The sequence below is a fragment of the Triticum aestivum genome, chromosome 5B (assembly GCF_018294505.1).
Source record: "Triticum aestivum cultivar Chinese Spring chromosome 5B, IWGSC CS RefSeq v2.1, whole genome shotgun sequence".
In the NCBI taxonomy this organism is placed as follows: domain Eukaryota; kingdom Viridiplantae; phylum Streptophyta; class Magnoliopsida; order Poales; family Poaceae; genus Triticum; species Triticum aestivum.
In genome coordinates, this window is record NC_057807.1 from 33,360,247 (window position 1) to 33,370,132 (window position 9,886).

The following is a 9,886-nucleotide window of genomic DNA, read 5'->3' on the forward strand; positions in this document are numbered from 1 at the left end:
GGCAAGAACCCTTTCTTTGCCTGATCCATTTTGAACTTTTTCAAAAACTTTATCAAGGTATGCTCTTTGTGAAAGTCCAATTTAAGCATCTTGATCTATCTTTATAGATCTTGATGCCCAATATGTAAGCAGATTCACCAAGGTCTTTCATTGGAAAACTCTTATTCAATATCCGTTTCATGCTATCCAGAAATTCTATATCATTTCCAATCAACAATATGTCATCCACATATAATATTAGAAATGATACAGAGCTCCCACTCACTTTCTTGTAAATACAGGCTTATCCAAAAGTATGTATAAAACCATATGATTTGATCACACTATCAAACCGTTTATTCCAACTCCGACAGGCTTGCACCAGTCCATAAATGGATTGCTGGAGCTTGCACACTTTGTTAGCACCCTTTGGATTGACAAAACCTTCTGGTTGCATAATACACAACTCTTCTTTAAGAAATATCCATTTAAGGAACGCAGGTTTTATATCCATTTGCCAGATTTCATAAAATATGGCAATTGCTAACATGATTCAGACGGATTTAAGCATCGCTACAGTTGAGAAAATCTCATTGTAGTCAACATCTTGAACTTGTTGAAAACCTTTTGCGACAAGTCGAGCTTTGTAGATAGTAACACTACTATCAGCGTCCATCTTACTCTTGAAGATCCATTTATATTCTATGGCTTGCCGATCATCGGGCAAGTCCACCAAAGTCCACACTTTGTTCTCATACATGGATCCCATCTCAGATTTCATGGCCTCAAGCCATTTCGCGAATCTGGGCTCATCATCGCTTCCTCATAGTTTCTAGGTTCATAATGGTCTAGTAACATGACTTCCAGAATTGGATTACCGTACCACTCTGGTGCGGATCTCAATCTGGAAGACCTACGAGGTTCGGTAGTAACTTGATATGAAGCTTCATGATCATGATCATTAGCTTCCTCGCCATTTGGTGTAGGAATCACGGGAACTGATTTCTGTGATGAACTAATTTCCAATAAGGGAGAAGGTACAGTTACCTCATCAAGTTCTACTTTCCTCCCACTCACTTCTTTCGAGAAAAACTCCTTCTCTAGAAAGGATCCATTCTTAGCAACAAAGATTTTGCCGTCGGATCTGTGATAGAAGGTGTACCCAACAATTTCCTTTGGGTATCCTATGAAGACGCACTTCTCCGATTTGGGTTCGAGCTTATCAGGTTGAAGCTTTTTCACATAAGCATCGCAGCCCCAAAATTTAAGAAACGACAACTTTGGTTTCTTGCCAAACCATAGTTCATAAGGCGTCGTCTCAACGGATTTTGATGGTGCCCTATTTAAAGTGAATGCAGTTGTCTCTAATGCATAACCCCAAAACGATAGTGGTAACCCGGTAAGAAACATCATAGATCGCACCATATCCAATAAAGTGTAGTTACGATGTTCGGACACACCATTACGCTGTGGTGTTCCATGTGGCGTGAGCCGTGAAACTATTCCACATTGTTTTAAATGAAGTCCAAACTCATAACTCAAATATTCTCCTCTACGATCAGATCGTAGAAACTTTATTTTCTTGTTACGATGATTCTCCACACTCTGAAATTCTTTGAACTTTTCAAATGTTTCAGACTTGTGTTTCATTAAGTAGATATACCCATATCTGCTCAAATCATCTGTGAAGGTCAGAAAACAACAATACCCGCCGTGAGCATCAACACTCATTGGACCGCATACATCGGTATGTATTATTTCCAATAAGTCACTAGCTCACTCCATTGTTCCAGAGAACAGATGTTTAGTCATCTTGCCCATAAGGCACGGTTCACAAGCATCAAATGATTCATAATCAAGTGATTCCAAAAGTCCATATTTATGGAGTTTCTTCATGTGCTTTACACTGACATGACCCAAATGGCAGTGCCACAAATAATTTGCACTATCATTATCAACTTTGCATCTTTTGGCATCAATATTACGTGTATCATTACGATCAAGATTCAATAAACCATCAACATTGGGTGTACGACCATAGAAGGTTTTATTCATGTAAACAGAATAACAATTTATTCTGTGTCTTACATGAATAATTGTATCGCAATAAACATGATCTAATCATATTTATGCTCAACGCAAAACACCAAATAATATTTATTTAGGTTCAACACTAATCTCGAAAGTATAGGGAGTGAGCGATGATGATCATATGAATCTTGGAACCACTTCCAACACACATCGTCACTTCACCCTCAACTAGTCTGTGTTTATTCTGTAACTCCTGTTTCGAGTTACTAATCTTATCAACCGAACAAGTATCAAATACCCAGGGACTACTATAAACACTTGTAAGGTACACATCGATAACATGTATATCAAATATACCCTTGTTCACTTTGCCATCCTTCTTATCCACCAAATATTCAGGGCATTTTCGCTTCTAGTAGAAGCACTCTGTTTTAGGCTTTGGTCCAGTTTTGGGCTTCTTCACGGGAGTTACAACTTGCTTGACATTCTACTTGAAGTTCCCTTTCTTTCCCTTTGCCCTTTTCTTGAAACTAGTGGTCTTGTTCAATCATCAACACTTGATGCTCTTTCTTGATTTCTACCTTCATCGATTTCAGCATCATGAAGAGCTCATGAATTTATTTTGTCATCCCTTGCATATTATAGTTCATCACGAAGGTCCAGTAACTTGGTGATGGTGACTAGAGAACTCTGTCAATCACTATCTTATCTGGAAGATTAACTCCCACTTGACTCAAGCGATTGTAGTACCCAGACAATCTGAGCACATGCTCACTACTTGAGCTATTATCCTCCATCTTTTAGCTATAGAACTTGTTGGAGACTTCATATCTCTCAACTCGGGTATTTGCTTGAAATATTAACTTCAACTCCCGGAACATCTCATATGGTCCATGACTTTCAAATTGTCTTTGAAGTCCCGATTCTAAGCCATCAAGCGTGGTGCACTAAACTATCAAGTAGTCATCATATTAAGCTAGCCAAACATTCATAACTCTACATTTGCTTCTGCAATAGTCTTATCACCTAGCGGTGCAACAAAGACAGAATTCTTCTGTGCAGCAATGAGGATAAACCTCAGACCACGGACCCAGTCTGCATCGTTGCTACTATCATCTTTCAATTTAGTTTTATCTAGGAACATATAGAAAACATAGGGAAGCTATAATGCGAGCTATTGATCTACAACATAATATGCAAAATACTATCAGGACTAAGTTCATGATAAATTAGAATTCAATTAATCATATTACTTAGGAACTCCCACTTAGATAGACATCCCTTTAGTCATCTAAATGATCACGTGATCCAAATCAACTAAACCATGTCTGATCATCACATGAGATGGAGTAGTTTTCAATGGTGAACATCACTATGTTGATCATATCTACTATATGATTCACGCTCGACCTTTCGGTCTCTAGTGTTCCGAGGCCATATCTGCATATGCTAGGCTCGTCAAGTTTAACCTGAGTATTCTGCGTGTGCAAAACTGGCTTGCACCCATTGTACGTGAATGTAGAGCTTATCACACCCGATCATCACGTGGTATCTCAGCACGACGAACTGTAGCAACGGTGCATACTCAGGGAGAACACTTATACCTTGAAATTTAGTAAGGGGTCGTCTTATAATGCTACCGCCGAAATAAGCAAAATAAGAATATAAAAGATAAACATCACATTCGATAAAAATATGTGACATGATATGGCCATCATCATCTTGTGCCTTTGATCTCCATCTCCAAAGTACCATCATGATCTCCATCATCACCTGCCTGACACCATGATCTCCATCAGCTTGATCTTTATCAATGTGTCGTTACATGGTCGTCTCGCCAACTATTGCTTTTGCAACTATTTCTATTGCATAGCGATAAAGTAAAGCAATTATATGACGCTTGCATCTTATGAAATTAAGAGACAACCATAAGGCTCCTGCCAGTTACTGATAACTTTAACAAAACATGATCAATCTCATACAACAAATTATATCACATCATGTCTTGACCATATGACATCACAACATGCCCCGCAAAAACAAGTTAGACGCCCTCTACTTTGTTGTTGTAAGTTTTACGTGGTTGCTACGGGCTTCTAGCAAGAACCGTTCTTACCTACACGTGAAAACCACAATGATTTTTCGTCAAGTGTGCTGTTTTAACCTTAAACAAGGACCGGGTGTAGCCACACTCGATTCAACTAAAGTTGGAGAAACAGACACTCACTAGGCCCCTGTGTGCGAAGCACGTCGGTAGAACCAGTCTCGCGTAAGTGTACATGTAATGTCGGCCTGAGCCGCTTCATCCAATAATACCGCCGAATCAAGGTATGACACGCTGATAAGCAGTATGACTATTATCGCCCAAAACTCTTTGTGTTCTACTCATGCATATAGCATCTACACATAGACCTGGCTCTGATACCACTGTTGGGGAACGCGGTAATTTTAAAAAAAATCCTACGATCACGCAAGATCTATCTCTAGGTGATGCATAGCAACGAGAGGGGAGAGTGTTGTCTACATACCCTCATAGACCGAAAGCGGACACGCTATGAAAACGAGGTTGATGTAGTCGTACGTCTTCACGATTCGACCACTCCTAGCACCGAAGGTACGACACCTCCGCGATCTGCAGACATTCAGCTCGGTGACGTCCCGCGAATTCTAGATCCAGCTAAGGTCGAGGGAGAGTTTCGTCAGCACGACGGACTGGTGATGGTGATGATGAAGTTACAGGTGCAGGGCTTTGCCTAAGCACTACGACGATATGATCGAGGTGTGTAACTGTGGAGGGGGGCACCACACACTGCTAAAAGATCAACTTGCGTGTCTTTGGGGTGCCCCCTGCCCTCGTATATAAAAGAGGGAGGGAGAGAGGTCTCCCCCTAAGGGCGCGCCAAAGTGTATGGAGTCCTACTAGGACTTCCAAGTCCTAGTAGGAATTGTCGGTGTCAAAACCGGCGGATCTCGGGTAGGGGGTCCCAAACTATGCGCCTAAGGCTAATGGTAACATGAGGCGGGGGACACGATGTTTACCCAGGTTCAGGCCCTCTCGATGGAGGTAATACCCTACTTCCTGCTTGATTGATCTTGATGATATGAGTATTACAAGAGTTGATCTACCACGAGATCGTAGAGGCTAAACCCTAGAAGCTAGCCTATGATTATGATTGTTGTTGTCCAATAGACTAAACCCTCCGGTTTATATAGACACCGGAGGGAGCTAGGGTTACACAGAGTCAGTTACAGAGAAGGAGATCTACATATCCGAATTGCCCAGCTTGCCTTCCACGGAAAGGAGAGTCCCACCCGGACACGGGATGAAGTCTTTAATCTTGTATCTTCATAGTCCAACAGTTCGGCCAAAGTATATAGTCCGGCTGTCCGAGGACCCCCTAATCCAGGACTCCCTCAGTAGCCCCTAAACCAGGCTTCAATGACGATGAGTCCGGTGCGCAGATTGTCTTCGGCATTGCAAGGCGGGTTCCTTCTCCGAATACTCCATAGAAGATCTTGAATATGAGGATCGTGTCCGGCTCTGCAAAATAATTTCCACTTACCATCGTAGAGAGCATAATATTCGACAAATCTAATCTGCTGACAACTTTTCATAGCGTGACATCACGCCGTGGCCCGGTTATTATGAACCATTTTCCCAGCCTGCCACTACATGTATTGTGAAGCGGTTTTATTGGCACGTCTTGTCGAAGCAGAGATCGTGTTCCCCTTATCACGGGTTTCTCATCAATACGGGTGTGGGTAACCCAACCGTTCCTATAAGTATGACTCCTTGATTTTAGGAAAGTTCCCGACGGTCACGTGGAGGACACTTGATATTCACCCCCTTTATAAAGGGACCAAGGCTGTCCTTTTTTTCCCACGCTCGATCCTGCCCCCACCTCGAGTTCCAACACCCAAAGCTCAGGCTTAAGCACTTCGGACCTTCAACCATGTCCGGATCCAACCTTCAAGGTCGGTGGATGGCTTCCTCTGTCACAGAGAAGGACATCAAGAAGCTCAGGGAGGCCAGGTATCTGACCGCCGAAATCCCGCACAGGCTGCCTGCTCAAGGGCAGGTCATCCCCACTCCCGAACCCAACGAGAGCATCGTATTTGTTTCCCACTTCCTCCGAGGGCTAGGCATTAGTCTTGATCCCTTTGTTAGAGGGCTCATGTTCTATTACGGTCTAGATTTTCATGATCTAGCTTCGGATTCCATCCTTCACATCTCATCATTTATCGTCATGTGTGAAGCCTTCCTCCACATCACCCCGCACTTTGGCCTATGGCTCAAGACCTTTAATACAAAGCCGAAGATGATCGATGGGCGAGACGCGGAGTGCGGAGGTGCTAGAATAAGCAAAGGCGCCGATGCCCTATGGCCAAAGGGTTCCTTCCCAGAGGTGTCCGACTTATGGCAACAGGAGTGATTCTATATCACACCTCCCTGAGACACAAAGCGGGCGGCCGCCCCTGCCTTCCGCTCGGGCCCTCCGCCTCAACTAGCATCATGGGTCAACAAGGGACTGGACTGGGGGCCAGCTAATGACGTACCGACATTGCAAAGCCACATTCAGGATTTTCTCAAGAGGGATGTCAGTCTTGTCAAGGTAATGCAAGTAATGCTAGTTCGTCGGGTCCTACCGTGCCAACGTCGATCTCTCTGTATGTGGGAGTTCAACCCGGAAGGACCGCGAACTATTCAACAATTCTTCGGCATGACGCTTGAAGGGATGTACAGATTGTTCTTCGGATCACGAATAAAGTGTCCGGACACCACCGAGAATGCGGGTCTCAACTGCAACCGTCCAGATACCCAAGAAAGTAATTCCGCAACCAAACATGCTGTCTTTATATTTGACACAACATCAATCTGAAAAATTGCTCTCGGCCCGAACTGGATACGAAATGCGGAGAGGATCAGGTGTTCGGCCCCTCTTCCCGAAGGCTCGTCGGATCCTGTACTAACCAGGATGCTTGAGCATGTACCCTATCAAGTGCCATCAGGAGAAGATGAAGGGAGGAATAGAGAAGCCGAGAGAGGGCTTCATACATTACACATCCAAACCGAGGGAGTTAATGTCTCCATGAAGGAGGATAGTCGGGGAGGTGAATCTAAAATACCCTCCGCCCACGGGAAGAAAAGGGCCGCCTCCGAAGACTTGGAAGCGGAGGTTTTCAAACGAGGGAAGAAACCATCGCCAAGGGGCCCTGCCCTAGAGGGCGTCCTTACCGCACAGCGCCCGCAAGCGGGCCAGCCCTTCACCAAGCTGTAAGTGAATCAAAAGTACTTTTGTAAATATATCCTATTTTATCTCTAGGAATACTAACCAAGACCTATCTCTTGCAGTCCGACTCATAGCCCTTCTCAACAGAGTTTGTCTTTGGGGGATCTTCTTCCGGAGATGATGGAGAGCGAAACGCTTCCTCCTGTCTCCCCGCCCCATGGGGCGGACGACCCCGAGGTGTCATCATGGAGGATTTCTACTGATCTGTCAAGGCTAGAAGTTAACGCTTCGGCCACCCAAAGCCCGGAGTAATCGGCTCCCAAGGAGAGCGACAGGAAGAGTCCGGGATTGTCCGACACACAGCCGGACACACTGACGAGTCTTCTGGAGCGAGCGGCTATCTCAGAGGCGCATCGTACTTTAATGGGTACGGTGTTTGAGAGGATATCATCCGCCAAAAGCGGGTTGAATGAAGCTTTTACGAGCCTGCTCAAAGGCTTTGAGGTACGCAAAGTAATATGTATATTTTTGGTTGTACCGCATATGCTAGGTGTGCTCCGTATAGATAGTAGCCCGTGAGACTCTGGTTGCCGTCCCGAGGCGACTAACAGAGGATCATACTCCCAGCTAATGATCACACTGCGTTATGTGCAGGCGGCTGAGGGTCCGACGGCTGACCGGACTGCTGGTTTTGCCAAACTGAGGCGGCAGCTTGACGTGGCAGATGCTGACATCGCGCTTGTGAACAAGCGGCTTGACGAGGCACAGGGTATGTTTTATTGAATTGTCAACAAATATTAAGAGGAGCATGATGCTAGTATCTATAATATGCTGTGGCTGCAGATGGAGCTGCTGCCATGGAGACCCTTTGGGCGAAACTTGCCCTAGCCAAGGAACAAGCGAGGATAAGTGATGTGGCCGCCCTAAAGGCGGCCGAAGAGTTAAGAGCCGAGCGGGCTGCTCATCGCCAGAGCAAATATAAAATAGCCAAGATGGCTGTCGAAGAGTACCATGTTCGAGTGACATGTATCTCAATTGTAAAAACAATGCTATTTTGATTATAAAGGCTGTGTTTATACTTTTGCCCGAAAGTATTATAATGCCTCCTGTGAGGCCATTTATGTATGTATATAACCTGAAAGTTTGCAATCGTCGGCTTCAACCCCCACGCATATAATGCGGGGGTGTTCGAAAAAGGCGCGTAATCACACTTGATCCAACGTCTTGGTCCATTAAGGAGGTGATAGCGTGGCGTACTAGGCAATCGGACTATATATCTTTAACACTTTCACTTAGCCATAGGAGTTTGACGGTGGGGCTACTATATAGCCCCTGGTACTTCCGCGTTCATCCGAATATGGTGCATGTACGTACATGACCGGGAAACCGGTCCTTCGTTAATGCGGAGGAATCACGAAGATTCCGCTGAGTCATCCAGTGTTGACCAGTCTCACGCTATGTCATGATAGTCAGTTTTTGGCTTTCTCTACTTAGGTGCTCATCCGGATGAACCAGGGCACAATCGCAACAGTTCTCCCGGTGCCACCTTAGCCGATAGAGCGGAACGTAAGGTAGCAAAAGAAGGGAGCCGGGCAAACCCAACTATTGAACGAAGACATGATTCGGAGCTGATGCATATAAGGCCAAACTCGCGACGCTGAACACTCCCTAAGGTATTCGGACTTTACAACATATACTGGGCTGAGTAACACCCTCAATAATGAGCCCTGACTTTCCAGATACATGCATAGGTCTGGCGTGCCAATAACGCCAGCATCCCTCTCGGTTGCGTTGAGTACCCGGAGGGTGTGAAGCAACAAGAGACATTAAAGAGGTTTACACAGGGTCTTAATCGAAAAAGAAACCTTTGAGCGGGGCCCTGCTGCACGTCTGTGCCTTTTTCTCCATTATGCCGTATCCTAGAAGGGTGTAGCACGATGATTGGTTATTCCGAACGAACCATGAAAATGCAATATGTTATTTTATTAATAGGATCAAGCCGAACTGTGGGCTTTTTTACATGCGGGCGGCCCCTAGAACCACCTATGGGAGTATATCCATAGACCCAAGCTCAGGTTTATCTGGGCTGTTACAACCGGCGGTGCACCGGACTCGTCTAACCGTGTCCGTGGTCTTGATGACAGATCATTTATTCTGGTTGGAGAGGCTGCTCAGTGTTCGGCTGCTAGAGCTGCCACATATTCTTCCGCATGTAAGGAATGGTCTGTGTTTTCGCTAAATGTGATGACGCCACGTGGAGCGGGCATCTTGAGTTTAAGGTAGGCGTAGTGCGGTACTGCGTTGAAACGAGCGAAGGCTGTTCTTCCGAGTAGTGCGTGATAGCCGCTTCGGAATGGAGCAATGCCGAAGATTAATTCTTCACTTCTAAAGTTTAGGGGAGAACCGAATACAACCTCTAGTACTAGAGAGCCCGTGCAGCGGGCCTCGACACCTAGTATTACTCCTTTAAAGGTAGTATTACTTTGGCTGATTCTTGACGGGTCTATCCCCATTTTGCAGATAGTGTCCTGATATATTAGATTAAGACCACTGCTGCCATCCATAAGGACTCGGGTGAGATGGTATCTGTCAATTATTGGGTCGAGCACCAAGGTAGCCGATCCTCCATGCCCGATACTAGTCGG